Here is a 21,405-nt window from a genome sequence, read left to right as displayed (position 1 = left end):
TTCCTACCCTTGGCACATTTCGTGGCTCAGGCAAAACAATTCTACCTTACAATTCTTCAGGTCCAAAGTCCAGTGCACTTTGGGTTCCTCAGCTGCAGTTTCACAAGTGTGAGATCCAGGTGTCCATAATGCTCTGTACCCCTCTGGGTCCTCTAGGAAAGAATCCATTTTCTTTTTTTTTTCTTCTTCTTCTTAAGATTTACTTATTCATTTGGAAGGCAGAGTTATAGAGAGAGAGAGATGGGGGAAAGACAAAGAAGAGAGAGCTCTTTCACCAGTTGGTATACTCCCCAAATGGCCACAATGGCTGGGGCTGGGCTGATCAGAAGCTAGGAACCAGGAGTTTGCTCTGGGTCACCCATGTGGGTGCAGGGGCCCAAGCACTTGGGACATTTCCCATTGCCTTCCCAGGTGCATCAGCAGGGAGCTGGATGAAAAGTGGAGCAGCTGGGACTCGAACTGGGGCCCATGTGGGATGCCAGTGCTGCGGACAGCAGCTTTACCTCTATGCCACAGCACTAGCCCCAAGAATCATTCAGAGTTTTGATAGTATTCATATTCTGTGTCTTGCAAAGACAAAGCTGTACTTTAGATTTCTTACTGGCTGTTAACTGAGGACCATTCTCGGGTTCTAAAGGATGTCTCACTCCCTAGCCCGTGGCCTCCTTCCTTTACCTTCAAGGAAAGAATTCGCGCAGGGCAGGTCTTTCTCATGCTTCAAATCTTTCCTGCTTCATATATTGTCACCTCTCTGTGTATAGCCAGGAAAGGTTCTCTCCTTTTAAGGACTCAAGTGATTTGATTAGGATACCAAGATGACCCGGGATAATCTCTCCATCCCACATCCTTAATGCAGTCTGCAAAGTTCTTTCTGCCATCCATGAAGCTATTACAGTCCTAAGTCCAAGGGATAAGGGTATAGACATTCCGGGAGAGCCGTTAGTCTATGTACCACAGTAGTAATACCTGGCAGCTTTTATTTTCATGGTGGAATAGGACATCAGATTTTTAGGTAACAGTGAAGTAGCAATGGTACAACTGAGGAATTGAAGGAAATAATAAGATTCAAAAATAGCTATAGTGAGGAGTAAGGATAGGAAGAAATTGAGAAAGAAATGAAAGAATCAACAACTCTTCTGTTCATGATGAGATTGAGAGTCACATATCATCTTACAGCAAACCATGTGTAACTAGGAGTTATGAAGTTCTTAAACCTGCTGATCTGAAAAAGCATCAGTAATCTAAAATGCATTTATACATAAAATTATTTATGCATTTATATATACATATATGCGTATAGCTCTTCTTTGGGAATTCATTTGTGTTAAATAGTTTACATCTTAAATTCTTAATCTCCTTTCTTAAATGGTCATACTTATGGGGGCCAGCGGTGTGGCTTAGCAGGTAAAGCCACCGCCTGCAGTGCTGGCATCCCATACAGGCACTGGTTCAATTCCTGGCTACTCCACTTCCAATCCAGCTCTCTACTATGGCCTGGGAAAGCAGTAGAAGATGGTCCAAGCCCTTGGGCCCCTGCACCCATCTGGGAGACCCAGAGGAAGCTTCTGGCTCCTGCTTTGGGATCGGTGCAGCTCCAGCCATTGCGGTCATCTGGGGAGTGAACCAGAGGATGGAAGACCTCTTCCTCTGCCTCCAATGCTCTGTGACTCAGCCTTTCAAATAAATAAATAAATCTTTAAAAAATGATCATACTCATTAACTTTATTTATTTATTTTTTTTGACATGCAGAGTTAGAGAGAGAGAGAGATAAAGGTCTCCCTTCTGTTGGTTCATCCCCCAAAAGGCCGCTACGGCTGGTGCACTGCACCGATCCAAAGCCAGAGGCCAGGTGCTTCCTCCTGGTCTCCCATGTGGGTGCAGGGCCCAAGGACTTGGGCCATCCTCCATTGCCCTCCTGGGCCACAGCAGAGAGCTGGACTGGAAGAGGAGCAACCGGGACAGAATCCAGCATCCCAAGCGGGACTAGAACCCCGGGGTGCTGGTGCCACAGGCAGAGGATTAGCCAAGTGAGCCGTGGTGCCAGCCATCATTAACTTTCAATTAATAAATGGATGTGGCTGCTGAAGACTATAAATGGTTATCTTTTCCATATGGTCATCAGAACATTGACTTTTAGCAGATGAAGGAAAGGTACAAGGGTTAAACAGAGCCTAAGGTGGAGAAGTCTCTGAATCTCCAGGAGGATTATGAGATTAGAAAAAAATCCTATACATTGTTTAATTTTTTATTTTCAGAAAGGGAAACAGCTTATAAATTTTGAAATATGAAATATATATTAGGGAGCAATTAAGATCCTTAAATTCATCAAGTTCTTTTTTTTTTTAAAAGATTGAAAATACTGAATTTTTAAATTTATTTGAAAGAGTTACAGAGAAAGGTAGAGAGGTCTTCTATCCACTGGTTCACTCCCCAAGTGGCCGCAATGGCCAGAGCTGAGCTGATTTGAAGCCAGGAGCCAGAAGCTTCCTTCGGGTCTCCCATGTGGATGCAGGGGTCCAAGGACTTAGGTCATCCTCTGCTGCTTTCCCAGGTATATCAGCAGGCAGCTGGGAGCAGCTGAGACTTGAACTAGTGCCTATATGGCATACCAACGTTGCAGCTGGGTGCTTTTACCCACTGCACTACAATGCTGGCCCTGAAAATACTGAATTTTAGAAGGATTTTTAGTTTTCTTTAACTTCTACATATTTGGTTGGGAATATACAGGACTGTCTTCAGAGTGTGGGGAATAAGTCTAGAATAACCTGTTTCTGAAGTTGAGGTTTGTGTGTATACAATACATGTGTATGTGTTTTTTTCTGTTTTCTTATTGCTTGTTGCATTTGTATTTTTAATTTTCTGGAGCCACAACCTTTGTTCTGCCAGTGGGTCATTGCTGGGTTCAGTTATTATTGCCTTTATCTACCCAACAGAGCTTCCTAAATTCAAGTTGATATAGGATGAAGGAACTTTAAAAAATTGATGGAAATGGAATTAAAAGATAAGTTTATTTGTGTGTAGAGATTTTTGAAATCCATCCACATAATGGGTTTTCAAACAGATTAGGGAAATCTTGTATTATGGGGGCCAGGATCGGGGTGTAGCTGACTTGGTCACCACTGGTGTCCTCTGAGCGCTGGTTTGAATCCTATCTACTCCAGTCCAACGCTGCTGATATGCCTGGGAAAGCAGCAGAGTATGGCCTTAAATACTGGTGCCCCTGCCACCATGTAGGAGACCAGGAAAGCATTCCTGACTCCGGGCTTCAGCCTGGCCAGCAAAACTCACTCACTCACTTTCTCTCTCTCTCTCTCTCTCTCTTCTGCCTTTCAAATAAATAAATAAATAAAAACCTTTTAACATATGTATTGTGACAAAACTGTGCAAGGATTTCTTATTGTTGTCTATTAAGATAAAAACTAACAGTGGTATAGCTGTGCTGAGAACATCCCACCCCAAACCAAAATCGTAGTCATGGTAAGGGAAGAGAAGGTAGACTCTCAAATGTTTCCCCAGGCTCCCTCTACTTACCACATCAACACTGGAACAGAAGAATGAAGGGATCACTTCTCAGTTTATTAGGCATATCTCAATATTACAAATTGAATTTCTAGTAATGTTTTTATCTTTAATGGGCAAGTGAACAGTTTTCATTTTCCATTTCCTTTATAAAAAATTCAAATGCTTCTCCATTAAGTGGGGTTGACCAAGGTGGACATCTGTGTCAGAGTGAGAGGAGCTTCAGTGATACAACATGGCAGAGAGTAAATCGGTGAGGGTTTCTCTGTGGAGGAAAAATATGATGAAAGGTACCAGAGCTCTAGCACAATGAGGAGGGCATTACATAGGAAGGCATTTCAGAACAGGGTATCAGAGCATGAACAATTTGAACAGGTGTCTATAGAAGCTGTAACCAGGCTTAGAATGCCAGAAGTTAGAACATTGACATGTCATTTGGGGAGAAGTCGCTATTTAAACCACGACAAAAGTGTTTGGTGATGATCGGGGCATCATGTTGACAACTTAATTCTCAAATGGTTTAGGAGGATAAAACTTTTTAATAGACCTGCAATTTTTTATAAGGTTGAGACAGTTTAAAAATTAGAGAAAGTGGGAACAAAATAGAATGAATTCTCTCAAATTAGTAGACTCACAGTTGTTGATAACAGCACAGATTAGAGTGAGATTGTCCAGGTTTGAACTCCATCACTTACCATGTGAATTTGAGAAAGTGACTCAATCTATTTCAGCATTAATTTGTTTCAAAAGTGGGCATAGTAGTATTTACTTCATACATCGTTACTGTTAATTAAGACAATCATTGCAAAGAGCTTAGCAAAGTACTTAGCATTTAGTAAACACTAAAAAATGTTAGTTAATATATATATTCTCATTATTATCAATATCATTAAAATGATCTAACTTTTGTTTATGTAACAACTGAATATGAAAAACATGTTTTGAATCTGCTAAAACTTAGCAGGCCAGTGAGACATGCCCTCTCTACACTCATCCACCACAACCATATGTGCTTGCTTTTCTGTAGTTAAAATTAACTATGTTTTGCTTCCAAGCATGGAATTGTGGAATTTGACCTTTAAGTGTCTTAATATGGCATATCCAAGATTTGCAGATTCTCAGAAGTTCAGCCTTATTATCATGGTGACGTAAGCACCTTTGTATAATGTTGGTTGTTGTATCATTGAGGAGTGCACTCAGCTACAAGGAACATAAACTAGAATACTAATAGAGATGAATTTGCCTCACATAGAAAGATATCAGTGAGTAGAAAACCCAAGGCTGTCAGGGGCAAGCCCTGAAACTGCCAGGCCCTATCCCTGTTTTATGAGCTTTTTGTCTTTATCTTAATTGCCTCATAGTTAGAAGATGGTTACAGTACAGGGGGCTTTAATTCATACATGCAGAGTAAAGTGCAAATAGGCAAAAGAGCCAAGCCTGCTGAGTCTTTCATTTAATTGAATTAATCCAAAGAATCAAATTCCCCCAGCCTGCATATTCCAGGCCTTCCTGGCATCCACTTAGTCAGAACCGGGCCATGTGATGCTCCAGAGACAAGTTCCTGTGGAGGGATTGGGGTAGAGGGTATGGGAGGGGAAGGCATTTCTGTAATTCAGATCATGACTGTAATGCCCAAGGACCGTCTTTGTCATGGTGGCTAAAGCTGTCAGGGCTTCGAGTATCAGAGAAGACAAAGGGGAGGGGAGTGTGTGTAGGTAATGGATGGTTTCTGTCACAACTGACCACCAAGTCTTTGCCAGTCTTCACAGTTGAAATCCCATCATTTTGAAAATGTAACATATTATTTTAGCATCAGCTCTTTCTCATAAAACTCAACTTGAAACACAACAGTAAAGTGTAATGCTAATTTATTTAATATTTAATCAATTTTAAGATATACAGAGAAGACTTTTTTATATTCATATATTTTTCAGATGTGAGTATAAAATAGAAACACATAGAATCTCCTTTTATTGAAAATGAGCTAAAAATGTTTAAATAACTCCCATGTTGAAATTTTAGCTCCTTTATTTTTTGACTTTTTTTAAAAGATGTATTTATTTGAAAAGCAGAGTTATAGACAGAGGAAGAGACAAAGAGAGAGAATGAGATCTTCCATTTGCTGGTTCACCTTCCAAATGGCTGCAATGACCAGGGCTGGGCCAGGCTGAAGACTGGAGTCTGGAACCCCATCAGTTCTCCCATGTGGGTGCAGGGACCTGAGGACTTGGGCCATCTTCTGCTGCTTTCCCAGGTGCATTAGCAGGGAGCTGGATTGGAAGTGGAGCAACTGGGACTTGAACAGGCACCCATATGGGATGCTGGCAATGCAGACAGAGGCTTAATCCTTTCAACCACAGCACCAGCCCTGGGCTTACAACTCTTAGCTTTGGAAAGAATGTTTTCCACCATATGAGAGAAGAAATCTAATGAGGTCCTTAAGGAGTGGCAGAGATCATCTTTCTATCTTTATAATCAAAGAAAGGCTTAAAGCAAATAGAATGCAAATCCGAAAACTATTCATCAATCTTACCTTTTAGGACCTTTTGGAGATCATCTGGTCCCACACCCTCTTGCCAGATAGACAAGGACTGAAGTACAGAGCGAGAAGATGAGGCATGGTGCCAGGAGCTGTATAATTGTTAGGGGAGGAGTACTTGATCAAAGACCTCTTGACCGCCTCTAGTGTGTTTTTATGTGTATCCCTTTGAGACCGAGACAGTCCAACCATCTGGAAAGAGAAATGTGTACTGAGTAGTCTTAATTCCTGGTAAGAAAGAGACAGGAAGTGTGAGAAATTCCACAGAGTCTGACTCCCCAGATACAAAGACGAGATCAGAGTTGAAGGATTCTTCTGCTACCACAAACGGAGAGAGATAATAGAGCCGGGAAGTTTTGGTTTTACGTAACCAGCGATCCTTTCAAAATCCTAGATTTTCACCCTCTCCTCGGCTTCTCTCCTCTCCCCTCCCCTCCTCTCCTCTCCTTCCATCCCCTTCCTCTCCTCCTCTTCGCTCATCCCATCCTGATCTGCTGCTCCCTTTATTCTCTTTCTTCCAACACGTATTTGCTGAGCATCTGTTTTCTAACTGATAAAACTGCGTGTAAAGTTAAGATCTATCTTATGTACAAACTAGGTTTTAAAATCTCCATCTAGGGGTTCTTATGTGTGATCACCAAAAAATCAAAATCATAAATTGTAGTTTAGTAGGCATTAACTGTCTCTCAATAAGTTCAATGCAACTAGATTTTCCTTCAGAATTAGAATTCATTTCTGGTTTCCTAGGATAGCACTAGATGAATCAATTGGCTGGCTTTTGGCTAGTGCATGATTATTAACAAATGTCTTATGGAGTAGTAGAGACCATCTTTCTGTCTTCATAATAAGGACAAGAGCTAAAATAAGTAAAATACAAATCCAAAAACTATTTATCAACATGGACTTTCAGAGATCATCTGGTTGTGCTCCTGTGCAGCTAGAATAGGATGGAGGTTCAGAGTGAGAAGATTAGGGATGTTGCCAAAATCACATTTATTGTGGTGAGAAACATGCAGAGTGGGGCAGCAGTGTCCAGTGCCTCATCTTAAATTCAACACAAGAGTGAAGCCCATTGAGTTGAATGCAGAGCAGAGCAGCACGGCTCATACTTTGAATATCACTATTATAAAATCTTGTTCCCACTTTTTAATAGACTAGACATGAGTGAAATGCACATACATGCTAACACCATTAAATATAAACTAGTATATATTTGACAGGAAAAGTGTATAGTTATAATAGCTTACGAGCTGCTAAAACTGAACCCCAGTTTTGATCTGCAGCAGGATAGGGCAATCAGTGATTCACAAAGGATTGCTTAGAAGGGCATCGTGAAAATCATGGGCTAAGAGAGAACTGCCAAGAAGTAGCTCTCCCCTAAGAAGTAATCACCCTCAAAGGAATAGATTGATGCAACTTTATGATCCTTAATTGACCAAAATAGAAACCCTTCAAGAACTTCTCCATGACATCCAAACTGAATCATGGAGCCAAGATTCAAAAAACTCAGTTTTGTATGACTTTGAAATCTCTGCTCGCGGGGTGGCAGAGTCCTGTTCCCTGAGACAACACAACTAAAGCTCTGTGGAGAGGGATATCCTTCCTAGAGCCGTGGGAGAAATCTCCATCCTGGTTTCCAGGCAGGAATAACTTACCAAGGGCATCCTGAGTAACTGGTAGGTTTTAACTGGGGACTACTCTGGGCATGTCTTCTTATTCTGGCATTCTTAGGACCAAATTTCCAGCACATTCCTTACAAAGTTTGGAATCTGTGCAGCTTTTGTTCAAACCTCACTCCTACCTCTTGTTAATTTTTCTTTCATTCTGCACTTGGTGCCTTTTTTGCATGTGATTATTTTGTTATTTAATTTTTATTGCATTGTTAATAAGTAATTCCTTTAAAGCCTGTCTGCAACAAGACATGATTTAAAAGATGCAATGAAAATCCAAAGAGGACATTGACTGTAAAAATAGGAATTTTATGAATGAGGGATTTAGAATTTAAAAATTTGTAAACCAAAGAAATATGTGTAACAACATAATTATACTTATTATTTTTTATTGTCATTGAAATTCACTAAATCACTTGTGATATTTAAGGAATGGGGAAAATAGAAAAGAATTATCCAGTAAAGGAATGAGTATTCATTTTTTTCATGATCAGTCATCTGTACTACATGTCAGGTATTATAAGCAAAGCTTGGGAGTAAAAGGATGAATAATATATATTTTCATATCCAATACTCATAAATATGCAGCTGGTCTTTCATATCTATGGTTTCTACATTGATGCATTCATCCAAATGAGGATTAAAAATGTTAGTTTGTTACTGATGTGTTGGGTTTAGGATGATGTGTCTGTACTGATCATGTTCAGACTTTTGTCAACATTCCCTAGGCAATACGGTAGAACAGTTATTTACATAGTGTTTACGTGACACTAGGTAATGTAATCCAGAGATCATTCAAGGTAAATAGGAGGCTGTCCATACATCGCATGCACACACTACACTATTTCCTGAAAGGGACTCGGACAATTATGAATTCAGGTATCCTCAGCACAAGCTGGCCCTATCCGCTTCAGATGCTGAGGGGTGATTGTTCATATGTGATTTTTTATTTGCCAAGGACACATTAATAAAAAAAAAAACTTATGAATGAATTGAAGGCCTACATTGCCTATGCTTAGTTCAGGTAACAGCCGTAAGGAATGAACAGTGTTGTGACGGAGGCTTGTAAGACGTCTGACATGAATGCGAAGACTGAGAACTTAGCATTTGGTGTCTGGCAGACCTGTAACTGAGATAGTTCTTCGCTGTATGATTTTCCTGGGGTTGCCATTACAAATTAACATGAACGGGGTACTTTGAAACAACAGAAATGTATTCTCTCATGGTACTGGAGGCCAGAAATTTGAAATCAAGTTGTTGGCATGGCTGTTTGTTTCAGGTGGTTCTGAGGGAGAATCTATTCCATATCTCTCTCCCAATTGTGGTGCCTGTAGGAATCCTTGGCGTGCCTTGGCTTGTTGTGCATCATTGCAGTTTCTGCCTTCATCAGGGCCTTCCCTCTGTGTCTTTTCCTTCGTGTAATTCTCTTCCAAGATTGATATAGACTAATTCAACATGACCTCATTCTACCTAGCTACATCTGTGAATACACTATTTCCAAGTAATCGTCTGAGTTTCCAAGAAGGCATGAAGTTTGGAATATACTAGTCAACCCAGTCTACTGACATACTAGTTACACGAGTTTCAACAAGAACTTAGATTCTCTGTACTTTGTCTAGGAAATGGAGATGATGATTATAGCTATACATACTCTGTGTTATTGGGATATTTCAATAAAAAATAAAATCCTTTGTGCATAGCCTGACTCATAGTAATTGTTGAAAAATGCTAATTAGTAGTACTTTCAAAAACTATTTTCCAGGTTTCCTTGTATTTATAATGCTTTGTTATCAAGTATTTGGAAGTTTATTAAATGCATCCAGCCAAATAGTTTATATTACTTCTAAAATTTTGCGGTAGAATATTGCATGCTAAGAAGAACTCTCGGAGGAGTACTGGCTTGCCAAGTATTTTATAACCATAAGGATGTGAAGGTCATGTTCCAAAAATGTGTGCACTTGGAAACTAGTCACTTAAATTTTATATTTAGAAAGTATGGAACTATCTTTTACTTCTCTGGGAACTTTAATTTACTTTGTAATTGCTCTTTTATTTCGAGTAATAAAGTGAACTCCCTACTCTCAAGGTGCTTACCTTAGGGTAGTGAAGCTACATAACCTACAAATAAACCTATAATGTCTGGTAGGTATACATGCTGCAAGGGGAGAAAAAGGGCAGAGAAGGAAATGAATGAGGAGGTAGATGTACACCTTTATGTTGACTGATCTGAGAAGGCCCAGTAAGGGGAATGTGATATTCACTTGTCACAACGTGAACACATTAGCTTTTTTTTTTTTTCTAAAGAATTCTTTATTTTAAAGAGTTACAAAGAGAAGAGCTTGAGGGGGTGGGGGAGAGGGAGAGAGAGAGAGAGGTCTTCCGTTCCACTGGTTCACTCCCCAAATGACTGCAACAGCCAGAGCTGAACTGATCCAAAGCCAGGAACTAGGAGCTTCTTCCAGGTCTCCTACACGGGTGCAGGGACCCAAGGACTTGGGCCATCTTCTTCTGCTTTCCCAGTCTATAGCAGAGAACTGGATGGGAAATGGAGCAGCCAGGACTTGAACCGGTGCCCATATGGGATGCTGGCATTGCAGGCTGGGCCTTTAACCTGCTGTGCCACAGCACTGGGCTCCCACATTAGCTTTTGAATTGGTGGACTGAATAAAGAAGACCTGCCCTTTGCAGTCTGGGAAGGAATCACCAATCTGTAGGGCCCTAAGTAGAACAGAAAGGTAGAGGAAGGGTCCATTTTCTCTCTATTTGAGCAGGAAAACCCATCTTACCTTTTCTTGCCCTGGGATGTGAGAGCTTGTGGTTCTCAGGCATTTGGATTCAAGCTGAATGACACACTGGCTCTCCTGGGTCATCAGCGTGCATATGGCAGACAGGGGGACTTCTTGCCTTTCATCATGGTGTGCACCTGTCCTCTCTCTCTACTCTAATACTTTGGATGGTCATTCATTCATTCAATATATACTTATTGGACATTTGGTGCATCCTGGATTTTCTTAAAGGCACTGAAAATACAGAAATCAGCAAATCAACAGAGGTCCCAGCCCTCATAGAACTTACATTTTGGGGGAAAAACAGACTAAGCACCAACAAAAAAAGTATGATGTGAATGGATATAAAGTATTACAAGAGACAAATGAGCCTTGGAAAGGGGATAGGGAGTGCTGGGGAGAGACTTTAAGTAACCTGGGGTGCTCAGGAAAGGTTTCTCTAAGAAGATGGCATTTTGAGCAAGGAATGAAGAAATAAGAATATGGATAGCTAGGGCAAAGGTGAGGAGTGTATTTATGATGTTCGGTATCAGTGTGTCATAGACGAGCAAGTGCACCATGTGGTGGGACAGAAATGAGAGAGGGTACGACTGGAAGAGAGAGGGGAGCAGATGAAAAACAAAGGCTGTGTCAGATGGTAGCTAGCAAAGCATAGACATTGGTAAAGAATTGACTTGGAATAGAAAAAGTTTGGGCAGAGAACTGACAGGATCTGATTTCCCTTTCCAAAGTCTCACTCTGGTTGCTGGGATGAGAACAGACTTGGCTGAACATTTGTCACACTGTATAATTAGTACTTGCAGATTTATCTCTAGCATCTCTCCCGCGCTGAGTACAAAACCTGAATTCTGCTTATTGTAATGTTCTCATGACTTGCTGGTCAAAAACCCCATATTTGTTGAATTAACTCCATTACACATAGGAGACATGTATGTATTAAAGGCAACCTGGAAAGATGACATTGAGCTTCATTTCATAGAAAGGAATACTACATGGATAAGGGTAGTAGAGAGTAAAAATAGAAACAGAGGAGAAAAGTAAATAAACTTATATTAGGTAAATAAAGGTTATAGTTTTCAAATAAAGAATAAAATAAAATGTAATCCTTAAATTTCAAAATGAATAAGGACCTAAGAGAGTATAGAATTCAAGCATTACAATTAAACATGTAAAATGACAGCAACTATGCTATCATAGATTTTCCCCATTAAAATTAAATATTGCTGAAACCCTAGAAATTTAACTACTTTTCAAATGGCTATTTCCAACAGCAGCATACACAAATAATCAGATAAGTAGTCCACAGTTAAATAAACTTGTATCCTGATTCTTAATCAGATTAAGTGTTGGAAGCATGTATGTTACTTCCAAGTACAAATTTGCAACTTCATTGAATGTTGGACAATTTATAGGTTTCACTGAACTGATTCATTCTTACCAGTTGTCTGGGATTTGAAAAGCTGTATTCATAAGTTCAGCTAGAAAATATTTATAAGCCCTATGGTGCCAGGCATTGGCAAATGTCCTCCCCTGGACATGTGCTGAAGGGAATAAGCCACACAACGGCTTTCCTCCCACATAATTCATATGGTTCATTGCAATTGGTTGACCTTCCTGGGAACTCTTCACTGTGGCTTATGTGGGTGCCAAAAGCCCAAGAGAGCTTGCTGGGTTGTTCTCATTCAAATACCGAGCTTGCTGGGTCCTTATTCAGGCACCCTTAGACACACTTCCTTCTTGCTCAGCAAAACTGCTAATTGGCACAGGAAACATCTCAGCTTTGTCCATTTTCTATAGAAGCTGGGAATGCTTCTACCTGACTGTGCTGACAGAATTACATTTTCAATGGTGTGAATGCCCCAGACATTTCAATGACAATTTTTGTAGAACAAAATAATACACCTAATACCATTAGTTAATCTTAAACAGCCTCATACCACGAAGTAAATGACTATTAGCTAGAATCTGTAGAAACTGGGGGCCAAAAAATGAGTGCTCAGGATATACTCATTTAAATTTGATAAAAGCTACACATAGTGCCCTTCTGTTCCTGTGCTCTTTGCCTTAATTGGTCCATTTCCACTATTATACATTTAATCTGTTTGCAGCTAGTTATAAATCAGAAGGGTTTTTATGTTTGGTTTCCAAGGAATATTTTTTCCACCAGCTCAAAAAAGTGTGTTGCTTTGCCAAGAGTAACGAAAATTGTCCTTGTATTTGTTTTTGGCCAAGACCCCAAGTCTCACATATGTCTAAAGTGGGGGGAAAATTTCTAATCCATATTTCTAGGTCCTTCCTGCCTCTGGCTGACTCTTGCAGAGTGACAGGCAAGAGGAGGTTTAATTACCTAGGAGAGCATATGGATCAGGTGTTGAAGTGATTGAAAAAAACTTTAAGCCAGTATTAGCATTTTGAGTGTTTATACATTTATCTGCCTGCCAAAAGCTACCTTAAATTATTTGCATACATATATGCATATGCAACTTCTTTGACTTCATGTGGATGCATCAAGATTTTGTAGTCTTTAGAAGATACTCTTAGAGGATTGTCCTTTGTACTAGCTGCGATGTTTTATGCTGTTCAAATATATTAATATGAGTGAAGTATTTATCCTACTCAGAAATATCATTAAAAATAAGAAGTTATCAATATGTTGCTTCACATTTCTAATTGCAAATTGTGAGGTTTTGAGGTATTCACTGAAAACGAGACATGACACTATTGTCTTTACGTCTTTGTGTTAAAAAGATCACGCTAACAGAATCAGTAACCAGGTAGGTGATGTGTGGAAAATGCCAGTCATTGCTAGTCTTTTCTATATTTCATACATGGGAAGTTCATTCAGGCTTTCCTGTTTCCAGAGTTAAACGTTAATGATTCATTAAAATTTCACTTGCCCACAGTTTGACCAGAACTGTAATAAACACTTGAATGGCAAAAAAAAAAAAAAAGAAGTCTACTAAAAAGTTTTGTGATTTCTAATTCTTGCCAAATTATTTGTTAAAATTACTTTTTTAAGGATAGTTTAAGGGGTAATATTTTATGGATCTTCTCCCCGCAACCCAAATTAAAATTTATTAGTTTGTGAAGCAAAGCTAAAAACAATTTTCAGGCCCAGAGAAGGAAGAAACAGATAGAGCAAAATTGAGAGCTCCAGAAATAAATCCAAAATCCACATGGGGATTTCGTGTGTAGCAAAACTGTTATTTCAAATCAGTGAGGAAAGACCCATTATTTAATAGGCTGTGTTGAGACAGCTAGCTAGCTATTTGGATGAAGATCAAGCTGAATCTCTATCTTAAAGCCCAGATAAATTCCTGGTGAAAGGATAATTTGAAAGACTAATGGTAGGGAGTCAGAGTTGTGGCTTAGCCAGTAAGGCCCTCGCCGGAATTGCCAGCATCCCACATGGGTGCCAGTTTGTGTCCCAGCTGCACTTCTGATCCTGCTCCCTGATAATGGCCTGGGAAAAGCAGCAAAAGATACCCAAAGTATTTGGGCTCCTGCTAGCCACACGGGAGACCTGGGTGAAGCTCCCGGTTCCTGGCTTTGGCCTGGCCCAGCCCTGGCTGTTGTGGCCATATGGGGAGTGAACCAGCAGAAGGAAGATCTTCCTTTGTCTCTCTCACTCCCTCTTTTTGTAACTCTTTTAAAATAATCTTTTATAGCCGGCGCCGTGGCTTAACAGGCTAATCCTCCGCCTTGCGGCGCCGGCACACCGGGTTCTAGTCCCAGTTGGGGCGCCGGATTCTATCCCGGTTGCCCCTCTTCCAGGCCAGCTCTCTGCTATGGCCCGGGAAGGCAGTGGAGGATGGCCCAAGTGCTTGGGCCCTGCACCCGCATGGGAGACCAGGAGAAGCACCTGGCTCCTGGCTTTGGATCAGCGCGATGCGCCGGCCGCAGCGGCCATTGGAGGGTGAACCAACGGCAAAAAGGAAGACCTTTCTCTCTTTCTCTCTCACTATCCACTCTGTCTGTCAAAAAAAAAAATAATAATAATCTTTTATAAAATACTAATTGTAAAAATAATAATAAAGGAACCATATGAAGTGGACAAGTTCTGTTTAAACATAAAATTATCTCCGACAGGATATATAGAAAAAAATGGCAATATTGGCCATATAAAGATTTTTAAAATTATATAAATAATTATATAAAAAGCAGCAGCAAAATTATTATATAGCAAAAATTACCATAAAAATATCAAAAGAGGGGCCAACATTGTGGCATAGCAGGTTAAGCTGCCACCTGTGACTCCAGCATCTTATATGGGTGCTAGTTGATGTCCTGGCTGCTCCACTTCTGATCCAGCTCCCTGCTAATGGCCTGGAACAAGCAGCAAATGATGGCCCAAATGTTTGGGCTCCTGCACCCACATGAGAGACCAGAAGGAGCTCCTGGTTCCTGGCTTTCAGCCTGGCACAGAGCTGACTGTTGTGGCCATTTGGGAAGCCAACCTGAGGATGGAAGATTTCTGTGTCTCTCTTTCTCTTTCTTTCTCTCTCTTTCTCTGTAACTCTGACTTTCAAGTAAAATAAATAAAATTTTTTTAATGAGTCAAAAGAGGAAAAAAGTAAACTCAGAAAAATTCTTACTGAATATAATAAGCAAAAGACTAATTTCCTAGATAAGCAGAAAATATTCACAAACCTATAAAATGATAACACCTGAAAGAATTGGCAACGATATAAACAGAGAGTCCCTAGGAAAAACATCAATGACAAATAATCATTTCTGTTGCAAATAATTGCCGAAAAACTTACCTATGCCAGGACTATTTAAGATTCTTGGGATGTATCAGAGAACAAAGCAGATTTAAATGATTGTGCTTGGATACATTCTGTGAGGAGGGGCAGTGCTTCAGACATTCAGCTACAGATCTAACAAGTAATGTACAGCCATGGCTCACAAACTGCGTGCCAAGGTGCCCTGGGTGCTACAGCAAATACCAGGGTTGCTGCAGGTTATTTAAATGTTCAAGGGAGTCACAGTGCTATGATCTGAAAGTTGGTGTCCCTCTGACCCCTCAAATCCATATGTCAGAACTAAATCCCCGATGTGATACTATTAAGGGGTGAGGCCTTAGGGGGAATTGTTAAATCACAAAGGCCCTACCCTCATGAATGGGATGACTGCTCTTATAAAAGAGGATGAAGAGAGCGTGTATTCCCTTTGCGCCCCTCCCAACACATGAGGGCAGAGCGAGAAGGCACCATCAAACAGAAATTCATCTTTGCCAGACACCAAATCTGCCAATCTTCCTTCACAGTGGACTTCCTGGCCCACAGAACTGTGCACAGTAAATTTCTGTTATTTATAAATTACCCAGTTTGGGGTTAGTCTTGTGGTGCAGCAGGTTAAGTCGCCACCTCTGATGCCTATAAGGGTACCAGTTGGAGGCCTAACAGCTCCGCTTCAGACCCAGCTTCCTGCCAATGTGCCAGAGAAAGCAGCAGACATTGGCCCAAGTCCTTGGGCCCCTGTACCCCTGTGGGAGACCTGGATGGAGTTCCAGGCTCCTGGCTTCTACTTGGCACAGACCTGGCTGTCGTGGCCCTCTAGAGGGTAAACCAACAGATGAAGGTCTCTTTCTCTCTGTTTCTCTCTCTGTAACTCTGACTTTAAAAATAAATAAATAAATCTTTAAAAACAAGCCACAATCTTTTAATATATATATATAATTTTAAAATGAATGAATCTTAGTTTTAAAATAACACTTATTTAACTCTTCTGATATTTTAATAAATGACACCAGGTTGAGTCCACATATATCAAGTTCAAAGTAGTATGTACATACTTCAAAATTCAGTTTTTATATAAATAATGCATTTAGGTATCTCAGAAAAATTAACTTTCTACCTTTCAAGTGAATTATCAAATGCTTTAATTACTTAGGATGTAAAATGGTCCTTTAGGTACTGTGGGATACAAATGCTTCGTTCCCTACCCAAGTTTCCCACAAAGAAGAGACCCTTCCTGTAGTTCATCATGGTAGTACCCAGACTTTGCTTTCTAGCTTTGTTTATTTAATTTCATTTTATTTGAAAGTCAAAGCAATAGTATGCGACAGAGACAGAGAGAGAGAGAGAGAGAGAGAGAGATCTTCCATTTGTTGGTTTACTCCCCAAATGTCCGCAACAGCCAGAGAATCTTCCTGACCACACATAAATACTGAATCTTATAATAAATGTTTTTTTAAAAATTTATTTATTTGCAAGACAGAGTTACAGAGAGAGGTAGAGAGAGAAAAAGAGAGGTCTTCCATCTGCTGGTTCACTCCCTACAATGGCCAGAGCTGAGCTATCTGAAGACAGGAGCCAGAAGCTTCTTCCGGGTCTCCCACGTGGGTGCAGAGGCCCAAGGACTTGGACCATCTTCCACTGCTTTCCCAGGCCATAGCAGAGAGCTGGATTGGAAGTGGAGCAGCCAGCACTTGAACTGGAACCATAAGGGATCAGTGCCCATATGGGAGGCCACAGGCTGAGATTTTAACCTGTTGCACCACAGCGCCGGCTCCATAAATACTGAATCTTAGTTGAGTTCACTTCAAAATGAGAATTAAGGTATTTTTTTAAACTTTTATTTAACAAATATAAATTTCAAAAGTACAACTTTTGGATTATGGGGGCTTTTTCCCCCATAACCTCCCTCCCACCTGCAACTATCCCATCTCCCACTCCCTCTCTAATCCCATTTTTCATCAAGAATCATTTTGAATTATCTTTATATACAGAAGATCAACTTGTTATATACTAAGATTTCAACAGTTTGCACCCACACAGTTACACAAAGTATAAAGTACTTTTTGAGTAGTAGTTTTACCATTAATTTGCATAGTACAACACATTAAGGACAGAGATCCTACAAGGGGAGCGAGTGTACAGTGACTCCTATTGTTGATTTAACAATTGACACTCTTATTTATGAAGTCAGTAATCACCAAGCTGCCATGGCTGTGGAAGCCTCTTGAGTTCACAAACACTAACCTTATTTAGACAAGGCCATAGTCGAAGTGGAAGTTCTCTCCTTCCTTTAGAGAAATGTACCTCCTTCTTTGATGGCCTGTTCTTTCCACTGGGATCTCACTCACAGAAATCTTTCATTGAGGTTGTTGTTTTTTTTTTTTTTTTTTTTTTTTTTTTTTTTTTTTTGCCACAGTGTCTTGGTGTTCCATGCCTGAGAAACTCTCATGGGCTTTTTAGCTGGATCCAAATGCCTTAAGAGCTGATTCTGAGGCCAGAATGCTGTTTAGGACATCTGCCATTCTATGAGTCTGCTGTGTATCCTGCTTCCCATATTGGACCATTTTCTCCTTTTTAGAGAATTAGGGTACTTATAGACAAGTAAGTTCTGAAGTCATTGTTTATATCCTGAAAAGAGCCATAGATATTTATATACGCTTAAGTCACAGCAAAATATTGATCAGTTGTGTAAATGTTACCCTATTGAATAAGAAAATTTTAGCTATTGCAAACAATACTAGTAATTGAGCATTTTTCAATAATAGAATTATAAAATTGAGGCTGTGGTTCTTAATATTTCCAAGAGTTCATGTGGATAACAGCAACAAAGGACTCTTTTTAAAATAATTCAAGTTAAGCGGCTCATTTGGGGTAATGGGTTACTTGCCACCTGCAACTCCGTCATCCTACATGGGCGTTTATTTGAGTCCTCACTGCTCTACTTCTGATGATGATATTCTATATATAAAACATAAAATCCACGCTTGATTTGAAATTTTTTGAGATTTATTTTATTTATCTAACGGCAGACTTAGAGAGAGAGGGAGAGGCACACAGAGAGATCTTTCATTTGCTGGTTCACTCCCCAAATGGCTATAACTGCGGAGCTGGGCCAATCTGAATCTCTGAAGCAGGAGCTTTATTTGGGTCTTCCACATGGGTTCAGGGCCCCAAGTACTTGGACCATCTTTCACTGCTTTCCCAAGAGCAGTTATAGAATCAGAAGGATCAGAAGGAACTGGATCAGAAGTGGAGTAGCCAGGACTTGAACCAGCACCCATATAGGATGCTGGAGGAGCCAGAGGTGGTGGCTTTACTCGCAATGACACAGCCCTGGGCCCCTACATGGAACTCTTAAATAAAATGCTGTAAAGAAGACTCATGACTCAGATGGCTTTGCCTGAGAATTTGATACACTTCCACATCAATCTTATAGGAGAATCTTACAGAATGTAGAAAATACCTATTTTTTTTAGGGAGCCACATTATCCTTGAAAATGTTATCAGAAATTTACAGGGCAATCTATTTCATAGATAGACATAGAGTTCTAAACAAATTACTTGCAAACTGAATCCAGTAATACATAAAAGATAATAAAATCAGAGAAACTAGTTTATTATAGGAATGGTTGATTGAACACACAAATATTAAATATAACCTATTCTATTAAGATATATAGAAACAAATCATGCATCCATTCATGATTTTATTGTAAAGCAAAGCAGCTTAATCTACTAAGAAAAAAGAAACTTTTCTAGCACGATACAAGATATCTATTTAAAAAAATTCTATAGGACACGTCACACTGTTTTTTCTTGGTGTTCATTTTTGGTTTTGCTTATAAAGATGGCAGAAACAAGAGCAAATTTGTAAACAGGGGCAGATGTTCAAGTAAAGTGGGAAACATAGTATGGGGAAGAGTGAATGATGCTGGAGGAATATCCTAGGTGGGGGACAGCTGTCTGCGCACAGCTGGGAGAGCAGCCTTTACACGGAAGCGTGATTCCCTGAAGGAACAAGGAAGACAGGCTACACGGATGCCAGTGCTATACCGCCGGCATAGCAGCCAAGTGTTCCAAGGCTTGAAAACTAATACGCTCTAGATGACCGCTTTAAAAAATAAATAAATAAAAATTATGGGTACGAATTAGGTAGAAAAATGAATAAACAAATCAGAAAAACTACAAATTATAAAAAGCTGACAGATACGGATATTCTGACTATAAAAATCTGTAATATTTTTCTTCACTGCCAGACATGTCTCCATGTCTTTATAAAAATCCCTTTTTTTTCTTTTTTGGCTTTATACTGTTTGTTACCTTGTCATGTGAAAATTATTTTATCTATTTTTTCTTAAGATTTATTTTATTTATTTGAAAGAATAACAGAGAGATGTAGACAGAGAGAGAGGTCTTCCATCCGCTGGTTCACTCCCCAGATGGCCACAAGAGCTGGGGCTGCGCTGATCTGAAGCCAGGAGCCAGGAGCTTCTTCCAGGTCTCCCACACAGGTGCAGGGGCCCAAGGACTTGGGCCATCTTCAATTGCTATCCCAGGCCATAGCAGAGAGCTGGATCAGTAGAGGAGCAGCCGGGACTAGAACTGGGGCCCAAATGGGATGCCGGTGCTTCAGGCCAGGACGTTAACCTGCTGCGCCACAGCGCTGGCCCTGAAAATTATTTTATAATATGCTTCATAAAGAGGTTTAGTCTTCTTACCACTAGCGTGATTGATGAATTTTTTTTTTTTTTACTATTGGTACTTTTCAAATCTCAATTTGGCAATTTCATGTAAATTTGTAGAATTTTTGTCACATTTGGTAAAGTTTGTATCTCCTCCCAAGAATGAACTCAGATTTTAGAACACTTCAAGTTTTTTTTATTGTGATTAATTTTAAATATTAATTGAATTGATGACATTTATTAACCAGTTTATAGCTGATACCCTCATGGAGATACATCATTTTACAATATTTTCATTAGTGTTGTCTGTATCAAATCAGCAAAAAGTAATTCATTTGCCATTTCCAATGACACACTTTCTCTATGAATTAGGTTAGAAATCAATTTAAGCGCCTATTGGAAGTTTATCACTTTCTGCTAACAGAGTACTTACTGCTTTTGATCTGATAACATCTGTTCTAGTTTTCTTCCAGATGTACATCAAGTTATTTCCTAATCATATTGATTTTTGTTTCCTATACACAGACATTCTCTCAACTATTTAACACATAAATATAAAGATAGCAGAAAGGGACAACTTAAATGCCCTTTATATGTTGGAATAAGTTGTTTATAATTTCTCAATTGTTTTTATGAAACATTTGAAGACATCTTTCAAAACTGGCATTAAACATATGGATTTTATAAGCTTGTGACTTCTCATATATTTGCGCTTTTGGTTTTGTGTCTTTAACATATACTTGAGAAGTCTTTAAAATGTTCATGCTGTTGTAAGACATTGACAGCCCGATCATGACCCTGACCATCTTGTAACACTAAAACTTCTAAAAATCAAAGTGTTCATGTCTTTAAAATACTCCATCCAAGAAATCGGAAAAGAAACATAACAGTTGCAAAATACTGGAGTAATCAAACTTCAGCTACTGTGGAGACTGCTTTTTCTCCAATGAGATTAATGGAATGGATCAATCAGGATATATATTCTGTTCTTACATGTTTTAAATGAAGTATTTGCAGCTACGCTGTCAAAGAAAAATACTACTAGGACAATAAAAAGATAGTGTACAGATGTAATAAAATACACACAAAACACATATCTAACATTGAACTTGTATCCAAAATATACCAAAAACTCTTAAAACACAACCACATAAACCAAGCTACCCAATTTTAAAATGCACAAAAGATTTGGACAGAAGCTTCAGCAGAGAATATGTACAGATGGCCAATAAGCATATGAAAAGATGCTCAACATTAGTTGTCATTAGACAATTGCAAATTGAAGCAATAATGCTATACTATTTGCCCACCTATTAGAATGGCTAGCATCCAGAAAACTGACAGTAAGAATTGCTGGCAAGAGTGAAGAGCAGCAGGAACCCTCACTCACAGCTGCTAGAAATGCAAAATGGCACAGCCAGTTGGGAAGACGGTTTGGTGGTTCCTCACAAACCTGAACATAATCA

This window comes from Lepus europaeus, chromosome 10 (genome assembly GCF_033115175.1).
Source record: "Lepus europaeus isolate LE1 chromosome 10, mLepTim1.pri, whole genome shotgun sequence".
In the NCBI taxonomy this organism is placed as follows: Eukaryota; Metazoa; Chordata; class Mammalia; order Lagomorpha; family Leporidae; genus Lepus; species Lepus europaeus.
Note: the sequence above shows the minus strand (reverse complement) of the source record.